Source organism: Crocodylus siamensis, chromosome 1 (assembly GCF_052110815.1).
Source record: "Crocodylus siamensis isolate JL-2025a chromosome 1, ASM5211081v1, whole genome shotgun sequence".
Classification (NCBI taxonomy): domain Eukaryota; kingdom Metazoa; phylum Chordata; order Crocodylia; family Crocodylidae; genus Crocodylus; species Crocodylus siamensis.
In genome coordinates, this window is record NC_143395.1 from 407,616,465 (window position 1) to 407,640,370 (window position 23,906).

General features: G+C 43.7%; 1 protein-coding gene across 15 annotated transcripts in view; it reads left to right on the forward strand.

Moving 5' to 3' along the window:
* Positions 1 to 23,906, forward strand: part of DLG2 (discs large MAGUK scaffold protein 2) — a 1,617,582-nt gene that overhangs the window by 702,952 nt on the left and 890,724 nt on the right. The window lies entirely within an intron of this gene.

A 23,906-nucleotide genomic window follows, 5' to 3' on the forward strand; every position in this document is an offset into this window, starting at 1 on the left:
ACAAAATGAATTTGCATAAAGAGCGACCCGAGTGTATAGGCCTGTTCTTTTACAGCTGCAAGGTCCCTATAGTTGCCACAAGATTCAAAGTGACCAGGATCTGTGGCAGAGGAATAGCTAGAAAATAGTAGATTTGTTGTAACTTAATAATTATGTTAAAGAATTTAGAGTTCCAGTGAAGGTAGTTGTCTAATTCTTTTAAACTTTTTTGGAAAATTCCAGCCTCAGATCATTACAAAGGCTGAAGCATATAAGTTACAAAACAATAATTGGTGCAATAAAACTGTGTACATAAAAGAGCAATGCTGAACTATTCAGAGATGTCTGGGTATGCTGACTGTGGAGCCAAAGGACCTGATATATCTAGAGAGGTATAAAAATGTGTATGGTTTGGCCCAGGAAAAATCTTTAAATACAGGATTGTGGCAACCTTAATTTTAAAAAAAACATAGTATCATAGTCTCATAGTAGCTAGGATCAGAAGGGACCTAAACAGATCATCAAATCTGACCCCCTGCCTTTGGCAGGAATGGATACTGGGGTCATATGACCCCAGTCATGTGTCTATCCAGCCTCCTCTTAAAGACCCCCAAGGTCGGAGCAAGCACCACTTCCCTTGGAAGTTGGTTGCAGGTCCTAGCCACCCTGATGTGTTGCCTGAACCTGCTCTCTATCAGCTTGTGGTTGTTATTCCTTGTTACCCTGTGTGGTGCCCAGGGGAACAGGGCATCTCCTATTCCCTGCTGATCCCTCCTGGTGAATTTGTAGACGGACACCAGATCCCCTCTCAGCCTTCTCTTGTGGCGGCTGAACAGGTTCAGGCCCTCCAGTCTCTCATAGGGCCTGCCCTGCTGTCTGCCAATCATGAGAGTGGCCTCCTCTGGACCCTCTCAATGCTAGCCACATCTCTCTTGAAGTGCAGCGCCCAGAACTGGATGCAGTACTCCAACTGTGGCTTGACAAATGCCACAAAAAGGGGGAGGATCACCTCCCTAGACCTGCTTGTGATTCATCTGTGGATGCATGACAAGGTGCGGTTGGCCTTACATGTGTTAGAATGTTTGGAACACGCAGAATCCCATGCTGATGAATTTATACTTTTTAGATATTAGCACTTATACATGTAAAATAGTGGCATTCTATTCTGTTTGGGCGCTTTGCTCGCACCCACAGCATCTGAGATGTTTTTTCTATATTTTTACTTTGAGGTTCAGTATACAGAATGGGCCAGAACCTCAGCTGATGTAAATTAGCACAGCTCAAAATCAAAGGAGCTATTCCATTTGACACCAGTTGAAGACCTTGTCCAGGGATATATATTGCAGGGGGCTGCAGAAGTTCAATGTATAGAGCAGGGATGTATGTGGTAGCTGTGTTGGTCTGGGACAAAAAGAAATTCAAAAATCTGGAACTCCTGGTTCCAAAATGATACCATTTATTAGACCAACTGAGAAACTGCAAAAAAAAAAAAAAAAAAAATATATATATATATATATTTGCAATTTCTCAGTCAGTCTAAGAAATGGTATCGTTTTGGAACCAGGAATGCATAGAGCAGTAGTTTCCAAACTGTGGGTCACAACCCCAAATGGGGTTGCAGCATCAGCAGATAGGGTCATGGTGTGGCACACTCCCCTGCACCAGGTCCCACCTGATGGGCTCCAGAGGCCTGGGGGAAGGGCAGCAGGATGGGGAGCCACAAGCCTGCTGCAGGCAGCCTGCATTCTCCCTCCACCCCACCACAGGTGCCACTTGGGCTGTGCTGCCTGTGAGGGAGGGGACAGAGGTGGAGGGGGCAGGAGGCAGGGAGCCAGGCCCCGCGCTCTGGCCGCAGTAGCTGCTGCTTCCTGTGGGCAGCAGCTGGGGCTCAGGTGCTGCGGGGGGTGCCCTGGCCCTGGGCCACCTGGAGAGAGTAGGGTACTGAAGATTGGGAGTGAGTGGCACCAGCAGGACCAAGGGGCTGTGGGCAGGGAGTGAGAGGCATGGGGGGTGGGCAGAAGATGGGGAGGGGAGGCGCTGTGAGTTGGGAGTGAGGAGTCATGCTGAGGAAATGGGGTCATAAATGGGGTCACGCTGAGAAAAAGTTTGGGAAGCACTGGTATTGAGTGTATATTATGAAAGATTGAATGTCAAACATTTGACATCAGAACTAAATTTGAACAAATTCACATGGGATCAAACTGAGCAGGGTGTTCATTGAAGAGAAGCTGGTTCATGTGGTTTTAACAATAACCTTTCAATGCATATTCATTCGATCAAATCCTTACTTCACAAACCGGTAGAATGTCGGATCAATATTTTGATTCCAAGTGACTATTTTCAAGATTACTTAAATTGTGTATTGCTTTTACACTGTCTTAGAAAAGAAGGGCCTTATGATAGATATACTGATCCCTCTGCAGGAATATCTACAGGAATCTGTACGTTGTAAATTAAGAATTTAATTGCTTGTCCTAAGATGTTCTTGAGAGCTTTGACACATAATGTGCATTGTGCTGAATGGATGCAGTGAGGCAGGGTGAGCTATGATTAAAACAAGTTTTTTGTAAAATATATTTTGAAGAAATGCCCTTTTGCTGAAAGACTCACTGCAAATGCTCAGTTTAGAAAAAATTTTAGAGCCAGACTTTCAAATCTTGAACATTTTAAAGGCTTTCTGTAATGAAATTATTGGTATGAATTTATGTAACTAAATGATCATGTTAGGTGCTGCTCTAATCTTTGTTAAAATGGAAAATATCAGTGATGAACTAAAGTTTCCAATCCTCATCCTAATTAGGTCAGTCAAATGGATGTGTTATTTTTCTCAATAACCTTCCCAGTCTTAATTTTATATCAAATGCTCTCCATAAAATCTTTTTATCTTTTGAATGTCATGACCCAATGCTCCAGCAGATCAGTTCTGCTTTGAGTAAATGTAATATCTTCAATATATTACTGTAACTTCCAAGGTCATGGCAATATTACATGAAAAGTGTGCTTTAATTTCCTGTCTCTGTAATGGTGAGAAATCTAAGCTCCATTTATTGCTCTTCCATGTTTTTTTTCAATCTAAATGTGAATTTTACAATGTTTAAACATAGTCACCAGAATTAATCTTGTTAATTAGTTGGTATTATAGGGGCAGATTCTGCCTCTGATTTGTTTGAAATGAATGGAGGTTTTGGGACACTTGGGGAAACAAATGAACCAGGTTAATTCAGTAAAGCAGTAAATATTGCTTTAAGAATATTGCATGTACATTTTTTAAACTGAGCTGGAAATAATTTTATAATTATAGCTGTGTACACTAACAAGGGATCAAACACTTTGTTGTTATCTTGTAAGGGTCTATGTCTTTTAAACTGTCATCTGTATCTTTAAAATTGGAAAAAAGCACAACACAACCAGACTGTAACTCTCAACATTTCTACAACAAAAATATTAAACTATAATCAATTAATATATATTAATAAGTCATGTGGTGTCATGAGGAATGACATTAGAGGCTACTGTTGCACTGTTCAATGAAAATGTTTAGTTGGTGAAAAGGTATGTGTAAAAATCCCTTTTCACTGAACAGTCAGCAGATTGTAAAATAAAATTCTGTTTTATTTTAAAACAAACTCTAAAGCAAAAATAGTTGTTCTTTCCAAAATATCTCATTTCTTATATTCTTTGAACAAAAAATGTTACTAAAAACACTTACTGAAATGGCTTCTTGAATTTTTTTATAAAAGGATATTTTCATACTGGAACTGGAGATTTGAGTTAGCAAGGTATTTTGGAAAGGATTTTAGTAACATGTTCTTGAAAATGGAAAATGTTATGAAAGGCAGACAATAGGTCCATTTAAATATCAATTCAATGGAAACTTTTACAAAAGTTTGAAAGTTTTCACAAACTCATTTTCCCCCATTCATCATTAGCTGTATACCATAAAGCATATCAATTAGTTTTGTGCAGTACCATCTACTTAGGAAGCATCAGTGAGTTCCCAGTTATATATGCAACATGATATGTGCAAGGTATTTGTACATTTCTGATGATTTGGCTCTTGATTATTTTAATCCGAAACTAAATATTGCGTGGACTTTAAACTAAGTATGATGGGGGATGGAGAGGCAGAAGATGGAGAGAGTCTAGAACCTACAGACTGCGAGACATGTAGCAATACACTCCAGGTAAGTACCAAGGGGCCCTTTGGGCATCTGAATGGGGGGGAGCACCAAGGCACCATTCGGAGGGCTCAAGTGCCTCTATACTAATGGTAGGAGCATGGGGAACAAGCAGAAAGAACTTGTACTTCTGTTTGCAGATAATAACTTTGATTTAGTAGGGCTAATGGAAACCTGGTGGGACCCTACCCATGACTGGGCAGTACACTCTGAGGGCTACAGGTTATACAGAAGGGACAGAGTAGGGAAGAAAGGGGGTGGGGTTGCTTTCTGTGTACAGGGGCATTATACTTCTACCCTAATCCAAATGGGATCAGAGGAGGAGAAAGTTGAGGCATTGTGGGTTAGAATACATGGAGGTCGAGGGGAAAGGGACTTGGTGGTGGGGGTCTGCTACAGACTGCCACATCAAGAGGAAAAGCTAGACTTGGAATACTTGAGGCAGCTCTCAGAGGCTGTATGGTCTAGGGACGTGGTAGTCATGGGGGATCTAAACTACCCTGACATCTGCTGGGAGGAGCAGTCAGCCAAATCCAACCAGTCACGTAGGTTCTTAACCTGCATGCAGGACCTCCACCTAACAGGATACGGTCTCACTAGGGGGAATGCCTTACTGGATTTGGTGCTGGTTACGGAGGAGGACCTGGTAGAGGAGCTGCAGATTTGTGGTCACCTTGGGGACAGTGACCACCAATCAGTCAAATTCACCATACAGTGTAGGGTGGGTAAGATAACTAGTAGGGTAGAAGTGCTTGACTTAAGGGTAGGGTAGAAGGCTAACTTAAGTATGCTTACGAGTCTAGCCAATGACGCACTGCAGGATAAGCATATTGGTGAGAAGGGAGTCCAGGAAGGGTGGTTGTTTCTAAAGGAAGTGATCCTTTGGGGAAAGGGGGAAAGGAGCCAAAAAACTTCCTTGGCTAAACAGGGAAATCCAGGGGGACTAAGGGCAAAAAAGAAGGCATATAGGTGGTAGAAACAGGGGGAAGCTACCAAGGAGGAGTATACCTACTTGGCCTGCGCTTGAAGGAAGGCAGTTAGAAAGGCCAAAGCAACTACAGAGCTGAGGCTGGCAACACAAATTAAAAACAACAAAAAGTCTTTTTTAGGTAGGGAATAAAAGTAAGGTGCAGGGCAGCATAGGACCCCTACTGAACAAGGGGGAGGAATTAGTGACAGAGAGGGGGGACAAGGCTCAGCTATTCAATGAGTTTCTTGCCTCATTGTTCCTGAACAGGGCTCAAGATAAGTCTCCTAATGGGTTCTTAGATGGGCATCAGAGAGACCCCAGCCCACCAACTGCTGACACTGACTTGGTGCAGAGTCACTTGGATGGACTGGATGTGTTCAAGTCAGTAGGCCCAGATGAGCTGTATCTGAAAGTACTGAAGCAATTGGCCAGTGTCATAGCAGAACAACTGGCACAGCTGTTTGAGCGCTTGTGGAACTCAGGTCAGGTCCCGGAGGACTGGAAAAGGGCTGATGTGGTCCCTATTTTCAAGAAAGGGAGGAAGGAGGATCCGAGTAATCATAGGCCAGTCAGTCTGACCTCCATCCTTGGAAAGGTCTTTGAAAAGATTATGAAGGATCATATTTGTGGGAGTGCAGTGGGAAAAACAATGCAGCAGGGAAACCAGCCTGGATTTGTAGCAGATAGATTATGCCTGACCGTCTGGTTTTGTTTTATGACAGGGTCACAAAATGCTTAGATGCAGGAGTAGAGGTAGACATCGTTTTCTTGGACTTTAGTAAGGCCTTCGATAGGGTATCTTGTTCGATTCTCATAAATAAATTAAGAGGCTTTGACATAAATGTTTACACGGTCCATGGGTGGTAAATTGGCGTAGCAGTCACACCCAGAGAGTGGTAGTAGGTGGGTCAGTATCAACCTGGAAGGATGTGGGTAGTGGGGTCCTGCAGGGCTTGATTCTTGGACCTGTACTCTTCAATATCTTCATCAGTGACTTGGATGTGGGTGTGAAGTGTACTCTGTCCAAATTTGCAGGTGATACTAAATTGTGGGGTGAAGTGCACACTCCGGAGAGTAGGAAATGATCGCAGGCAGACCTGGACAGGTTAGAAAAGTGGGCAGTACACAAAGATGCAGTACAACAAGGACAAGTGCAGAGTGATGCACCTAGGGTGCAAAAATATCCAGCACACCTACTGGCTGGGAAGTGACCCTCTTAGCAGCACCGAAGCAGAAAGGGATCTTGGAGTCATAGTGGACTCCAAGATGAACGAGTCGTCAGTGTGACGAAATCATCAGCAAAGCTAACCGCACTTTATCATGCATCAGCAGATGCATGACAAATAGAACCAAGGAGGTGATACTTCCCCTCTATGCGGCATTGGTCAGACCACAGGTGGAGTACTGCGTCCAAGTTTTGGGCTCCATACTTCAAGAAGGATGTTGATAGACTTGAGAGGGTCCAGAGGAGAGACACTCATATGGTTAGGGGCTTACAGGACAAGCCCTATGAGGAAAGACTGAGGGACCTGAGAGACCTCTTCAGCCTCCGCAAGAGAAGGCTGAGAGGTGACCTTGTGGCCGCCTACAAATTCATTAGGGGGACGCAGCAAGGGATCAGAGATGCTCTGTTCACCAGGGCACCTCTTAGGGTAACAAGGAACAACAGTCACAAACTGCAGATTTAGGCTGGATATCAGGAAAAACTTCTTCACCGTAAGAGTTGCCAAAATTTGGAATGGGCTTCTGAGGGAGGTGGTGCTGTCCCCTACCTTGGGGGTCTTTAAGAGAAAGCTGGAGAGGCATCTGGCTGGGGTCATCTGATCCCAGCACTCTTTTCTGCCTAGGCAGGGGGTCGGACTCGATGATCTGTTGAGGTCCCTTCCGACCCTACCAACTATGAATCTGTGAATCTATAAATGCACAAAATGTCAAGCCAGCCAATGTCAGTAGTGACTGCAACTTTTGCTGTTTGATGTTTTCAGCACAGGTAACTACACTGGATGAAAAAACAATATAACCAACACCTTTTTTAAAATGGGCTTCTCAAGCTGCACTTTATATATGAGATTCACATATAGGCATACGAGTAAATGGTCTAAATTCTAAAATCGTCAAGCACCTATATAGCTCCTTAAATTAGTCCAAGTAGTTTCAACCGAGAATTAGAGTTCCCAATGAGCAATGGTGATGAATTTGCCTTCAGTCCTGGGAAGAACATTCACAGCAAAGTCAAGATACATAGGTAAGATATAGAGAAGGAGTTTGGGTTTGCTCTTAATAAATCCTATACAGCTTTATTCTTCAAGACTAGCAGCCCTACACTTCTCATAAAAATAAAATTCACATGGAGTCTTTGGTTTTTACTTCCCACATTGCAAGCGCAGCAGTTTCAATCTGTTTACAGAAAGGTATGAAACTTTATTTTATTGAGCTTAAAAGGTGAAATATCACTTTTTTTACTTTGAGTGGTTATTTTTATTTGTCATTAATCTCCTTTGATTGTGAAGTAGTCCATTGAATTCAAGAATTAGGGTGCAGAATTATGAAAAGCCTCAACATTTATGAAAGATGAATATTGCACGACACTTCACGAGAGAAGGTGAGGGGAACATCAAACCCTCAAGGTACTTTTCCCAACTTAACAATCCCACCTCCTGGAGTTGTTAGAAAAGGTGAAAGGAAAATGGAGTTTTAGAAAGGATGTATTTTGTGTGACACATTAACCCCATATAGGTCTGTACCGAAACCAAGAGGAAGACGTGATACATTACAGTGTTAAGGCTTCTGTCATCCCCTTTCTCTTTCTTCCCCTGCACCCCCCAGCCTGTCTCTCACCCATTGACTCCTCAATCTACATTTTCACTGACTGCCTGTCTTGTATGCAGACCAGCCCAGCCTCTGGCTTCTTTACTTTTCATTCCAGGAAAGAGCACAGACCAACTGCTGAAACTTCCTTAGCCTGACAAAGGGTTTTTAAACCCGAAAGCTTGCTTAATAATTGTTTTCCAGCTATTTAAGTTGGTCTAATAAAAGATATCAGAGTCACCCAAAGAACCTTGTCCGCCTAAGGCTTCTATGAAAAGAATACACTACTAACCTTAGTATCTCCTTTGCCTGAGAGGACAAGGTGGAAGTTTATGATTCGGGACCTACCAAAATCAAGGAAATAGGAAGCTGATTTTGCAGGCAGTTCATTGGGCCAGCCACTTCTTTTTGTTGCTGGCTTATTGCATTGGGGTCCTCCCACAGCTCTGATTGGCTGTGGGGTCCAAGTAGTCCCACCCCTCACCACTGATTAGCCCAAAGGGCTGTAGTCCATGTGGCCTTGCCTCTCTCCGCTGATTGGCAGGCAGGGGTGGAGCTATACAACAGGCAACCCTACCAGCCAGTCAGCAGTGAGGGACAGTGGCAGCTGTCATCTTGGCTGCTCCTCTTTGCACCGGTAGCCTCCACTGCCCTCTCTGGTGGGCTGTGTGGCTAGGCCACAGCAGCCATGAGGACCTCTGGCTCCCACTGGGGAGCCAGCATTTTATTTTTAGTAAGTTTTTTTCTGATAGGATTTGCAGACTTTGCACAATTTTGCAGGACAGTGCCTGATTTCATGATTTCTGCAAATTCACCAATTGACTAGGTTCCTAGTTATGATGAGTTTCAAAAACAGTGGATTGGACTTATAACTATGAGGCTGTCTTAACTTACAATTGTGACTGCATTTTGCAAAGGATGCTTTTGTAAAACATGACAACTAAGATGGCATTAGATAGTGTTGATGTGTTCTTATAGTCATGATGTGTTCTTGTAGGCCAGGAAATATGCAGTAGGAAGGGATGTTTTGGTGATATATTTTATTAGACCAACTTGGAATGGCATTTTGTACCCAAAAACTTGTCTAAAAGCTCTCCCAACTATGCAGATGGTTTAATAAAAGACAGCACCAAAAAGACCCCTTGCTTTTTGCAAGGTGGCATTACGAAATTCCAGAATCTACACAAAGGCATTAAGCTGCTACATTTATAAAGGGCTCAAATTTCTAAATGCTTTAACTTTTTAGAAAATTTGAAAACTCCATAAAAAGTTCAGGGCCAAATCTGATCTTTTAAGAGAAGCTGTAATTCTAACAGGCAGGGCTTCTCATTGAGTTTGAGCATGTCAAACATTTTAAAAAATAAAATACATATAATATATTCCTGTGTTTTGCCTTCAAATTACGCATTTCAATTTAAAAAAATACTTTCAATTAATGCTAAAATATTGGATAGTAACTAGATAATTATTTTTCCCTTTTATTAATGAACTATAAATTTATATAGTAGAAATGCGTAACACTGTGATTTTAAAATAAACTTAAGCACAGGAAAGTTTTAGAAAACCATCTGGCCCTGGCAGGAGGATTGAATAGGTCCTTTTCATCTCTTAATCTATGGGATAAAACTCCAGATGCTGTAAAAATCATATGTCTCATATGTAGTAGGAATGGAATTACATTGTCTGTTTGCCCTCCCTTGTTAATTTTGTATCAAAACCTAAGCACTTTTGTTTCCATTTAATTTCCTGTAAATTTCTTATCTGTGAAAACAGTTGTCACCTTGTAATGCCATATTCGCATTGCAGAGGCCGAGGAAACGCTGTATAAATTAGGGTTTGGTGCCTTAAGTGTTAGTATGATGTCAGCATCCACTGCATAATCATGAATAGACAGTTGCCTTCTGAAGTTTACAACTGGAAGGAAATTTTATAACCAACCTGAGAACCTCAAGATGATAAATATTCAGTATAAATTTTTCAGCCAAGTGGAAGTAAACATGCAATCATGTATAAGAGAAGGGGACCTGTGCTCTGTGCAATATCAATGAAGCTCATAACTAACGTTCAAAATCAGTAAGTCGCACTTCGTCCTGGATTCCCTTTTGAACTCAGTGGGACCTGTCAACATGTGTTTAGAAGGGACAATGTTTGGGCCATTGTTCATGTTTATTAATATAACTTGTAGCTCTAGAAATATATTTGCAGACTTTTTTAAGCTCATAACTTAACACGAATCTCTGCTATTATGTAAAAAGATAACTCCAAAATGAACATGCCTTGCCCTGTTTTGCTTCATTTTTCAATATATATGTTTTTCAGTATATAGTATATGAAGCACAAATTCTCTCTTCTCTTCTGTGGTATCCAATGCATTTCAAGGCTACGTCCACACAAGGAGGGGTATGTGGTTGCCATGGGGGAAAAAAGCAGTGGCACAAATTCTTGCCACTGCTTTTTGTACCAGCATCCCCCACCCTTGAGCATGGGATTAGTGCAAGGAAAAATGCTTTCATGGGAACATGTCCATTTTAGTGGATGTTTTTGTTGGAAAATGTTAAAATCAGTGATTTGGGTAAATGTGATATCTTTTATTAGACTAACTAAATGGTTGGAAAAATTGTTCTTTGCAAGATTTTTGGCACAAACACCCTTCTTCAGGCATATTGAGAATCTGCTGGTGAATTGTGAGCTCTCCTGAGTAGAACAGAAGCTAAAATGCAAAATGCAGGTCTGTGATAATGCAAATACCTAGCAGTGAGGATAAGAGGGGTGAAAGACAATAGGTGAGATGGAAAGAGAGGGGAGAAAGGGGGAACATTGAACTGGCAATAGAAGAATGTAGCTTGTAAAATGCAGACAAGTTACCTGGGGTTATCAGATGACAGGCAGGTTTGTGCCATAAATCCAATGTTTATATTTAGTCCATGATTTTTTGTATGCCCGGATGGTATGTAGGAGAAACCAAACAACAACTGCATACCAGAATCCTTAACCGTGAAGACTTCGTACAAGAAGCTGACAGACAACCCTTTGACACCACCTACAACAAAAAACTAGAGGAGGATCCTACCCCCCTTTTCACCTTAAAACTCAGAACTACTGTCAAAACGTTTCCATCTGAAGTACAAGAAAAACTACAGACCTTGATCCACCCGCTACCTAACCCAGGAACTTTTTACATGCTCCCTAAAATCCACAAAAAAGGGAATCCTGGCAGACCTATCATCTCCTAACTGAGGAAATATCAGCAATAATGCCAACTCTCATGAAAAAATCATGAGACTTGCAATTTTCAAGTCCAATTAACTCTGACTCATGATCTTGGGAACCCTCAAATCTTGGGATTTTTTCTTTTGGTGCATGTAGCAAGAACCCAGCTAGTAAGTCTGTGGAGGAGAAGGGATGAAGGGGAGAGGGAAGGGGCATGGAGGGCAAACTGAGACCCCCGTAGTGAGTGGGGCAGGGCAGAGGCAGGCTGCCCGCTGCAGGCTGGGGCTCTCTGTGCTCTGCTGCCTTTTCTCTGGGAGTCATGCGGATGCCAGTGTGCCTCTTGCTGCCCACTTGTTGCCCTCCTGCCACCCAGAAGATTCGCAGCATGGCCTGTGCACCGCCCCTGGGGCAAACTTGCCACAGGAGCCTAACACTGCCTGCGCCATGTGTCCCCTGCCGACTTAGTCAGGGGCAGGAGGCACGCTGGTGTCCTGGGTCTCCCAAAGAAAAGGCATCAGGGAACAGAGACGAACTGTGATTGGCTGTGCTGCACAACCTACGACCTGATCCATCTGTGTCTGGGTGTCTGCCTCTCACTCTCAAGCCAAAGGCCCCCTACTCCCAGCCCTGCTGCTGCCCCTCACTCCTGACCTACAGTACCCAAATCCTGCCAGGGTGTGCAGGGACCCCCCCACCCCAGTCTCCATACCTCCCTACACCTTCACAAATAACTCCCCCCCCCCGCACACGCACACACTTCAAAAATAGCATCTCATGATTTACATATAAATCTCTCGATTTTTAAGAGTTTGTCTCATGAGTTTTGACATGGGGGGTTGGCAAAACCGTATCAGGAATCCATTCTAAAACCTCTTGTCACCCAAAGACTGAGTTTTGTCCAGGACACAACAGACTTTTTATGAAAACTTAAAAACATAGAGCGCTTTCCCAGCAACATCTTCCTAGCCACCATGGACATTACCAGCTTATAGACTAACTTCTCACACCATGATGGCATCCTTACATATCTGGAAGCCTGCCTTACATATCTACAAGACCAAGATTACAACTCAGATTACAGACTTAAAGATATTTCTGAACTTATACATTTCATCTCCATACAGCAACTTCACTTTCAATAACCAATACTTCCTCCAGGCCATGGGCACAACTGTCGGCACCAAAATGGTCCCACAATATGCCAACCTTTTTAAGAGCTACCTGGAAGAAGAATTTGTCAAGGACTGGATGAATCCCTGCTATATTTAAGATATGTCAATGACATCTTCATCATTTGGACTGAAAACCTGCAATCTCTCATTAATTTTAATCAGAAATTCAACAGTCATCCCCCCTCCATCATTTCCTTTTTAGACACTATGATCACTATCCAGAATGATAAAGTACAGACTACCATGTACAAGAAACGCACAGACTAACATACATATCTGCACAGAACTAGCAATCACCTTAAACACACCAAGAAAGCTGTAATATACAGCCAAACCCTCCGATACCACTGAATTTGCACTGAGAAGAACACCCGTGATAGTCACCTCACAAATCTCAAAAGGGCTTTTACTCAACAAAGACACTCCTCCAGAGAGATAGATCACACTTTTGAAAGAGCCATCTGGATACCACGTGAAGAATCGCTGCATTACAGAAGGAAAACCCCCACGAATCGCACATCTCTGGTTATGACGTATCACCCCTCCCTCGAACCTATACAGAAAGCACTCAAACAATTGCAACCCATACTAGAAGGAAACCCAATTTTTAAAGAGATCTTCCCAGAATCACCTATCCTAGCCTTCAAACACCAAACCTTGCCAACCTCATCACCAGAAGCAAACTTCTTACAGCCCAGTCCAACTGAATGGATCCAGACCATGCCAAGAAGTGTAAAACCTGCTAACACATCTCCACCACTCCCACAATAACTGCACCCCACAACAGAACCATCACCATTCCTGGATCTTACACCTGCACCTTTCTATGTCACACCTATTGTCTCCCACCCCTCTGATCCTCACTGCCAGGCATTTACATTTTCATAGACCTGCATTTTCATTTTGGTTTCTGTTCTACCTGGGAGAGCACAGAATTGACTAGCAGACTCTCAATATGCCTGAGGAAGGGTGTTTGTGCCTGAAAGCTTGGAAAGAACAATTTTTCCAACTATTTAATTGGTCTAATTAAAGATAACACGTTTAGCCAGAAAACCGTGTCTGCCTATGTCCTTAGATCCACACAGCTAAAAGCAACAACCCTAAAATCAGTCATTTTCATGTTCTCATGATCCATCTCATTCTGATCTTGGATATCTGAAATATTTTAACATTGTATTCATTATCTTTCCATCTACCAGAACATGTAAGACATATTCGATGTAACACTGTATACCTATTGTATGCATCTAATAAATCTGTTTAACACTTTGTTTACATTATAATATTTTCATCTTATAAAAATACACTTTTAGATAATTTTTTGGAATGTTAGTTGCTTGGGAAATTTGTAATTTTTTTCTTTGCAGTTTTATTCAGAATGAAAATGAATTGTAAAATGTCACGTGTCTCAAAGAATGGGAATTCTGTTTTCCTAGTAGCTGTACAACAGCTATGTAAAATACTGATATAAAAATAGGCAAAGATGACTTACTGAAAACTGAAAAAAGCAGCAAGAAAATTACTATTTTAAGTTTAGTACACTTAAGCCACCCTGTAGTGTCTACAAAAGATAAAGCAAAGATCTTTGAGTAGTAATTTATCATGCAGCTAGAACATAGAATATAAATAAGATTAATAGTGAAGTAGTAAGATAAGTAATTTTTATTCCAAATTTCTACCGTCTTGACGTTGTTTTTGGAGTCATTCCTGTATTTTGCAAGTAGTCCTAGTTAAAAAAAACCCTTTTCAGTAAAAATAAATGGCTGCCACTCCCATTTTAATGAAGCTTTTGGAAAAAATACATTTTGTAATTTTTTATTTTTTCAAAACTTTCTGCAGCATTTTTAGTACTGTTACTTGCGAAAAGTCTTGATATTAAAAAAATATCACTGAGAAGCAAGATATTGGATATTCGATATTCTTACTCAAGATTTTCATTCATTAAAGACCATATTTTTGGTAAATAGAAGTGTTGTGATACTGATTATGAACCCAATTACTTTGGGAAAAGCCTGAATATTTTTTGACTTCTTTTAAGAAAAACAGCAAATGGATAGATTTTGAACCTTGCAAAACAGTTTGAAAATTTCCCACAAAACTGGTTTCGACCAACTTCATCATCCAGCAGAGTCCTTGACCTTGCATGCTCCTAGATGCCCAGCAATATAGATCAAAACTGAAGCACCCAAAATGGTTCATTCTAAATTTCAGTGTAACCCATGTTCCAGACGAAATATTGGGGCCACTATGTAATATAAAGGCCCCTGCGTTGTATGTAGAAGATGGACTAGCAATGCATTTTGGGTTATTTCTGTACATATATTCTATTGAGTCAATTTTCAAGGGAGAAGGGTGTTGCCTATAGTATTTTAAGACACCAGCAATCAATAATCATATAATCCTCCTAAAAAAAAATCACAAAGCTGATTCAAATGATGAGATTTGGGGGAAGAAATTTTGCCTTCTGGAATGCTAACTATTGTTCAGGAATATTCAGCATTCGCATTTTCAAGCTGTTCTCCTTAACCATATGGGTTAGAATTGCCTTTAATTTTTACTAACATCTGAGATTTTTCAAAGGAAAGTGTGTGACCTAGTAGACAGCATTATGCAGGGACTTAGGACACATGAAAACTTTCCTGTGTCTTCTGCTGCCTATGGCATAGGTGACATCAGGCAAATCACTTCACTGTCTGTGCCTGTGGTTCCCCATCTGGAAAATGGAGATAAGGAGCCTGACTCCAAAGTAAAATCCTCTGAGATTCACTAGCAAAAAGTATTTATAAAAAGTCTAACTAAACAATATTCCAAATCACAAGACTTGACCACAGTGAACACGTGCAATGACTGAATGTTATCTCGAAATATCATGGGGTTGAAACACACTATTCTTTTCAAGCTGTATGGTTCAGCCTAGTTCTCCAGCATTTCACTGGGCTGCTAGAATTAGTGTTCACATGCCCTATTCCAGGGATTTTTAACTAGCATGCTGTGGCACCCTGGGGAGCCTTGAGATCCTTCCTAGGGTGCTGTGGGGTGCTGCAAAAATGTAAGCATGGGCAGATGTGCAAATATGGTCGACAAGATAAATCCAAGGTGTCCACATAGCATTACAAAATTGACGTGTTGTGATCTTTCTTTGGTCTTTGCAACAGAAGACTTGCTCTAGTATTTTTCTGTAGTCAAAAAAAACAGTTAAAACTATAAGAACTGGGATTTTTTGAGGGGTGCTTTGACTCTATCAAGGGGTCTCTCAGGTCTGAAAAAGTTAAGAAACACTGCCCTAGTTTCTGAATTGATAAGTAAATATTGCTGTTATTGACCTCTAGTGGTGAAAATACAGTAATGCCCATAGTTTGAGAAAAAGAAATATGCCTGGTCCTTACAGATGGCAAAGAGGAGAGGTGAGTTGAGCTTTGTGGAATATCAAACTCAGATATTTTAAGGTGTCCTTGAGGTAGGTTTTTATGTCCAGTAAAAAAAAGAAGGTTTATTATCAATATGATGTTTTGTTGCATCTTGTAGAGTCAGCCATGGGAGACAAAGCAATTTGACAGCAAGGTTTATTTTATGAGAAGTACTTCAAGAACCTTTGCAGAAAATAAGTCTTCCATTCATATTTATTGTAGAGCTGACCTTATTGGCCTTTACATGAAACCTGGTATGCACTGTTCTGGAAGTGTAAAAAGGCATGGAAGTGGGTGGATGTGTTCAAAATTGTGCATTTGCGTTGACTGAAATTATCCTATGTGGCTGCCTGTGTGCATCTACACAAGATGCTACATTGCTGTAGTAATGCGCTACAGCAACATTGCATTAGACGACTGTCACAGGATCAAGGAGATGTCCTGTGACTAATATAGGGTTAAGGAGTTAATATAGGGTTAATATAGAGTTAATAGGATTAATATAGGGTTAAGGAGCTGCCAATCACCGGGGCAGCCCAGGTGCCAGTTGCCGCAGCAACCAGACAGGTCAGGACAGGTCAGGTGACCAGAAGGGGGCACGGCCGGGCCTTTATAAACCGCCCAGGCCGCAGCCAGAGTAGCAGTTCCCCTCTGGCAGGAGCAGGAGCAGGAGCAGGAGCAGGAGCAGGAGCAGGAGCTCTGCGGGCGAGCTGAGCAGCCCGGGTCGATGGTTGCAGCCTGACCACTCTGACCGGCTGCAATGATGCAGGGGTAAAGAAAACTCTGATGGAGGTAAGACAGAGCCAGCATAGAGCGGAGCTGTGTTTATGAGCTCGGGCGCTTATAGTTGTGTTATGAGCCGGTAGGCTTCTAGTTTATGTTGCAGCCACTTGGCTCATGGTTTTTTTATCGTTACACCGGAGAACCGGGTGAGGCTGTAGGGGTGCAAGGAGGCCTCACGGGGGCTCCCCAGTAGCTTGGGGGTTCCTGGTGCCCAGCGGGGGCACAGTGAGCAGTGGCACAGTGGGCACAGCGTGACGAGTGCCGGAGAGGCGCTCGGTATGTGGGGGTTGTAGCCCCAGCTGCGAAAGGGCACACAGGCCCCGGGGGGGGCGAGAAGCGCGGGAAGCACGGAAAAGGCCCCGGGGGGGCGGGAGGCTCCAGAGAGGGCAAGGAGCAGTGGAAAACCGCAAGACAGGCCCAGTGGGGCGAGGCCTGGGCACGGCTAGCCCAGAGGCACTGGTAACGGGGCGCAGGTTGCAGCACCGGCTCAGAGGCACCAGTAATGGGGTGCAGGTTGTTTAACTGGCCCAGAGGCGCTGGTAAAGGGTCGCCAGGTGCGTGACCAGCCCAGGGGCACCAGTAAAGGGGTGCCAGTGGCGTGATAGGCCCAGGAGGATCGGAGACAGGCGCCGGGGTGTGACGAGCCCCAGGGGCACCAGGTAGGTGACAGGCCTGGGGGTGCCAGAGAGGGGCCCAAGGGGAGCCAGAGAGGGCGCCAGAGGGCAAGGACAGAGTAATGTCCAGGAACAGCTGTGAGGCTTGGGGTGTGCTAAAGGGGAGGTAGGAGGCACGCATTGCCCATAAAGCTGGGGGTGTTGGAGCACCCCACTTGGAACGGAGGTAATACCAGTGTGGTGTCAAGGTGGAAGTAGGCAGCTTCCCTTACTGAACTGTATAAGATCAAAGATGTGGCGGGCGAGAAGAGGGTGCTGGACCACCTTAATTGACACGGCAGGGGGCGCTAGCGAGCTCACGGCCGCTCGCAGGCCCCACCCCGTGACAACGACACAAACCGTGATGTTGTAGCTATGTTGTTGTAACAGTGCGCTCCCTTGCTATAGCATGTTGCTACGTCAACATAGGAGACAGAAATAACCGGCATGGCACAGTGTGGGCTGTTACTGTGCTATCATAGATTTCATAGATATTTAGGTTGGAAGGGACCTCGGAGGATCATTGAGTCCAGCCCCCTGCCGCAGGGGCAGGAAGTCAGCAGGGATCATAAGATCCCAGCAAGATAAGCATCCAAATGTGTCTTGAAGGCGTTCAAAATGGGCGCTTGAACCGCCTCTGGCGGCAGTCTATTCCAAAACTTGGGGGCTTGGACAGTAAAGAAGTTCTTGTTACATCCAGTCTGAATCAGTCGTGGTAGAGTTTGTGACCGTTCAATCTTGTCATCCCTTGGGGCGCTCTGGTAAACAGATGTTCCCCCAGATCCTGAAGAGCACCCCGATCAATTTATAGGTGGCCACCAGATCACCCCTGAGCCTATGCTTTTCCAGGCTGAAGAGCCCCATCATAAGCTCTGTTTTCCTGACTTCTGATCATGTGCGTGGCTCTTTTCTTGACTCTGTCAAGCTTCTCCACATCCTTTTTGAATTTTGAAGCCCAAAACTGGATGCAGTACTCCAGCTGCGGCCTCACCAAGGCCGAGTACACCAGGGGAATGACGTTCCGGGATTTGCTTGAGAAGCATCTATGGATGTAAGCCAGTGTTTTGCTTGCTTTACTAGCTGCAGCATTACACTGAAGGCTCATGTTCCTCTTGTGGTCAACCATGACCCCCATGTCCCTTTCATCTGTAGTGCTAACCAGTGTAGCACTACCAAGCCTATAAGGATGCTGCAGGTTTTTCCTCCCAAGGTGGAGCACCTTGCATTTTGCGATGTTAAATACCATCAGGTTCTCGTCCGCCTATTTCCTGAGCTTGTCAAGATCTGCCTGGATCACCTGCCTGTCTTCTGTTGTGGATGCTTTACTCCAGAGTTTGGTGTTGTCAGCAAACTTGGCCAGCCCGCTTCTGACACCAATGTCCACATCACTGATGAAGATGCTAAATAGTATAGGCCCTAGGACAGAGCCTTGAGGGACCCCTCTGGTCACAGCGCACCAAGACGATTGGCTCCCATCAACCACCACCCTCTGGGTCCTACTGTGGACCTATCATTTATTTGAACAACTGTTCACCATTACTCCTGGGGAAAACCAGGAGTAATGTTCACAAACTCCTGGAAGACCATTTCAGGCTCAACATTAAGAAAAAATACTTCACAACTAGGGTGTCCAGACTGTGGAATAAGCCCTCTCCAGAGGTGGTGCAGTCACCTACCCTGGAAATTGTCAAGAGGAGACTATATGGTCACCTTGCTGGGGTCACCTGACTCCCGTTGTCTTTCCTGCTTGGTGCAAGGGTCTGGACCCAGTGATCTTCCGAGATCCCTTCTACCCTTATTATCTATGAAACTTCCAAAAGGAAGTACTAAAAAGGAAGTACTAAATGTCAAGTGCATTAACAATGGCATTGTAGGGGCACATGTAGACGTGCCCCCTGGGTGGAAATGAGAATCAGACCAGATATGTTAGAACTTAGAGTGCAAACTAAAATACAAGAAGCAAACATTCTCCCAATTTGTTTGTCATGATAAGTAAAGTATAACGGACACTGTCTGCCGGGACTAACATGAATTTTAAAACAAAAATAAGAAACAGCCTCTCCAAAATTATGAGAGAGTTTTTTAAAAACTTGAAAACCACTCCTACTCTATAAACACATTTTCTTTTACTGGATAGACAGTGTAAGGCTAGTGATAGATTCAAAATGTTATTTTTCTCTAAAGATAAATGAACTTGAGAGAGTCCAGTTTGATTCCAATGGAGAAGAAGTGCAGAATGAATATTGTGCAAAGTCCTGGAGCTTTACATTTCCACTTCCAGCAGGAGACTTGCTGCTCTGCATAGTGATGTCTGTCAAATAATAGATTTTCTGTAAATAGGAGTTTCTTCACTCAGTATAGTTGAGATTTGGAGATGTGGAATTCTAAATAGAGTGCACACTTCCTTCACTCTCAGTGGGGGACAGAGGTCAAGGTAGATAAGAGGGAACTGATATGACAATTGTAAATAGCTCAGAGTGCTTAAAGACAAAAGTCAAAAGAGTGGTGGGATGGTAGATGCAGAAGTAGGAGGTACGCTGTTTGTTTTATTTGTCTATGAGGACTGTGGATAATAAGGCAGATGTTCCAGCTGTTGGGGCATGGTCTAGAAAAGGTTGCAAGAGGGAGGCAACAACTGGGTGGAAACTGTAGTGTGCGTGCAGGTAGATACAGTATTTACTGAAAAACCACAGGATGAAGTAAATCATTCAATGTTTGGTGCTGAAAAGCAGATTGAACTGAAATCCCATGAAAACAAATGCTAACAGTTTTGTATGGCTGAGGTATAAGAAGTGGAAATGACTGGACCATGAAGCTCTTTGCAATTCTTCATAAAACAGTAGCGTTCCATAGAATAATACTCACTTTTGAGAATTGCAGTGGCAAATGATGGTGGTAGTAGGCTATTAGTTAAATTGTTCTCAGATATGCACTGTAAATGGATTGGGTTCTCAAACTGGAGATTATAACATCAGGGGATGGAAGAAGGCAATGCCAAAGCTCAGTGAGGTCTGAAACTAAGAAAAAAGTGTGGAGAAGGTCTGCTGCTTCCTCCTCCAAATCTTTCACCTGCCTTTCTTGCACTGACACCAACAACTCGCAGCACTCAGCCAGGTTGCCCTATGTAGAGAGTGGGTACAACCCTGGGTCCTTCAAAACCATTTCTTAAGGTCCTCTCTTAGCTGGTAATTTTGAATAATAGCATTATGTTCCCTGTTGCCTGGTGCATAGTATTATTATTTATTAACATGAAAAGTATGTCACTGTAGAGAATTGCCCTATTTATATGTATTTTAAATACAGTTTCTCTGTATTCTTTTTTTTCTACAATTTCATTTCAAAGGCTTTAAATAAACGGCAGCCCACCCATGTTCTCTTACTAATAATTTCCTTGTTCACATTTTAAATGGCAGCATAGCAGCTGTGATTATATCCCTAGTAAGAATCATGTCAAACTTGGGCTTAAATAGACCTTGGAGAAAAGGCAACAGAGTGACCAGAGTTTAAAGTGTCAGCTTCACTTTCTATGGAGGCTATAATTGTATATTAAAAAAAAAAAAGAAAAAGAGAAAAGAACAGCCATCTTGCTTGCTCCTAACTGGAAAAACCACAAAGCTGTTTTTGAGGACAGTCTTTGCCTGACATGGCAGGTGTGCTGGGAACACACATAAACTACACCAACAGCATCAAGTACATAAAGCATAAAGCCATAACCACATAAAGCGCAGCAGCCATAGCCACTTTCTTCCTAAGACCTTCCTGGAGGAGGTAAGTACATTGGAGCTGCCAGACAAGGTTCTTTAGGTAAATCTGATATCTTTTATTACAACAACTAAAAAGATCTAACAAGGCCTAATAAAAGACATCAGATTTACCCAAAGAACCTTGTCTGCCTTTGTCCCTAGACCACCATGGCTACAACCTATACCCTTGGAGCTGCCACTCATTTATGTAAATGGGAGGCCTGGATAAGTGCCCTTCTTAGGTTGAGAAGGTTCAAAACCATATCTCCTACCCCGTAGGGGTTAGAGTGCCTGAACCGTCAGGCTATGGGCTAGGTAAGATGAGGGCTCCCTTCACTCCTTGTGTAGAAGCTAAGGCAATAAGTAGCTATGAATACAGAATTCATAGTCCCAGAAAGATACCAAACAAGACCGAATATGCCCCTCCAGGTTAGTGGTTATAGCACTACACAAGTTTCTGTTCTTTCTGTCTGTTAACCAATGCCTATTGTATACAATGCATAAATACTCCTGATTCCACCTATCTGACTATGTGTCCATATGTATTCAAGAATGCAAGATTCATGAAGCCACAGGGGCAGCAAGTATGCCGAAGCCTCCACTTTTGCAGAGAGATGAGAGGTCTCCTTTGGGTGTGGGACTAGGCATGGGTTCCGTCTCTGCATATGATATGAATATATTTTTATCCCAGAATTGTACAACTTTTGTCAGGGGCCACACACCATGGGGCCTGCAACAGCAAGAGCCCTATGCCATGGGGGCCACATCAGCAGGGGCCACAGCCTCCCACCCACCTCCCTGGCTGAAAACTGCCCTGGTGTATGTAGGTGGCTCCTCTCACTGATGCGGTTCACACTGAGGTGACCCTACAACTGATGCACCATGTGCATAGGTGGGTAGCCTCCCCCCACCTTCATGGCTGTGGGCTCTCCCAGCTGCACAGCTATGCCCTGCTCCATCCCACAGGGTGGGGGAAGGAAGCAAAGCCAGAGAAGGAAGTGGGAGTAGAGAGACCCCAGCTCTAGCAGTAGCTAGAGCTATGAGGAAAGTGGTAGTCTGGGGACTGAGGATAAAACCCTTGTGGGCTGCATATGATCCATGGGCTGCCAATTGGGCAGCTCTGTTTTATCCATAAGTATTTACTATAACACACATAAAGACTCCTGAGACAGGAGGGTATCTGAGGGTATCCTTCCCAGCTTCCACTCCTGCCTCTCAGGATCTAGACATGCTTCCTTGCCTGCCACACCTTGAAGGTAAAAGTAATGACTGGAGGCTGCCTTCAGAAGTTCATGGGTCTGGGGTGTGCACTCTCTTTCCTCTTTCTCTCTCTCTCTCATTCAGTACTCACTCCCTCAGGCCCTACTTGTCTTAAGGGCTAAATTCATGGCCTCCTTTCACCCCTACAGCCAAGCCCATGGCTTGCAGGTGTTACCCAGTTATTATTTATTCTGTTGTATAGGCTTCGGCTTCCCTAACCTTAGCCTACAGCTTACTCTGGCTGTAAATGGGTAGTCTAGGCCCACTGGCTCCAACCTGGCCTTTTTGTCCCAGCTTCTCGATAGCCCCTAGCCATCTGACTCACAGCCCTGGGCTCTGGATTTTCTCAGTCTCAGGCCACCGGCCCCTGGCAGGGCTTGAATCCTAGCATGCCCATCAGGCATCCCTGTGGCCTCCTTTTCTTCTCTGGCAGTCACAACCAGTCCTACGGTTTAACTAGAACACCAGTCTAAGCCACCACTTCAAACTTCAGCTTGAATCACAGCATAACTAGAAATCACAGTTTCCCAACTAAAAAACCTACCTAGCTCTAGGAAATTCACCACAGGGCTTCAGCTGCCCTTCACTCTCCAGGCAACTCCAAGGAACAGCACATGGGGAGATGCCTGTGTGCTGCAGGCATCTCAGGAGCTCCTTTCCCTACAGCTCACAAGGCCTGACAGCCATCCTCTGGCTCAGGCCCTGGCCTTGTATGCCTGGAAGCCATGCCCCTTTCTGCCATGACTCCCCCAGCCACAAACAGGAGTTTTCCCCTGTTCATTAAGAGCCAGCCTGCCCTCCTGCAGCTGTGGTCCTAACCAGGTGGCTTAGCCTGCTGCATCCTCTTAAAGGACAGGACCTGCCTTGAATCCCTCTTACAGTCCCGTCTCTTCCCCTTTCTTTGTTCCTGAGTAACAGGGTTTGGCTCTCCTGTTACAAGTCCTAAGAGCAGGAACCAGAGCCCAGGACTTCCCAATCTCAAGGAAGTGCCCTCATCACTGGACTCTAGAATCACAATCTCTGCTCCACTGAGCCTTGCATTCCTTGATGCACAATGACACAGATTTGCCAGGAGAGAGGTGGAGGTTTCTCTGGCCTGGTTTTAGGGCATTGTCTTGTGAGGTAAGAGAAGTATATTTGAGCCTGCTCCATCTCCCCCTCACTTCCATAGGTGAGTGCTAAGCACAACATGTTTTAAGAGTAAGCCAGTCAGCCATAAGCAAAGAAGTGATTTAGGTGCCTAAGTGCATGCAGTGCACTGGGTTGTGATTCCAAGTATCATCTAGGTGCCTACCCTGGCTCCAGGCATGTAACAAAGTCCAAGAGGAAGGGGGGAGTTGGGGCATGCTCCATCCTCAGCATTTCCTGTTGGCTTGCTTAGATGTCTGAACCAGCCTGTTATGAATGCCATTTTTAGAAGCCTGCCTTTCCTCATGCATTTCACAGGGAGCTTGTTAGACAGCAGTCTAACTCAAGTTCATGAACTGCAGTCAACATGGCCACACCAAAGTGAATTTTGGCTTTCATCTTACCATGACCAGGTTTACCATCTGGGATATCAGGATTCGAGTAGTTCCCTACCTCACAAGACTATTGTGAGGGTACATTCATTTTTAAAAGTTTGGGGCACCAAGATGCTGTAGTGATGAAAGCCATGTATATACCTAGAACAGAAGTGACAGGTGTTAAAAGAGTTTGAGTAGCTTCACCTAAGCTAGAAGAGCCCTTAATGTATCAGAGCAA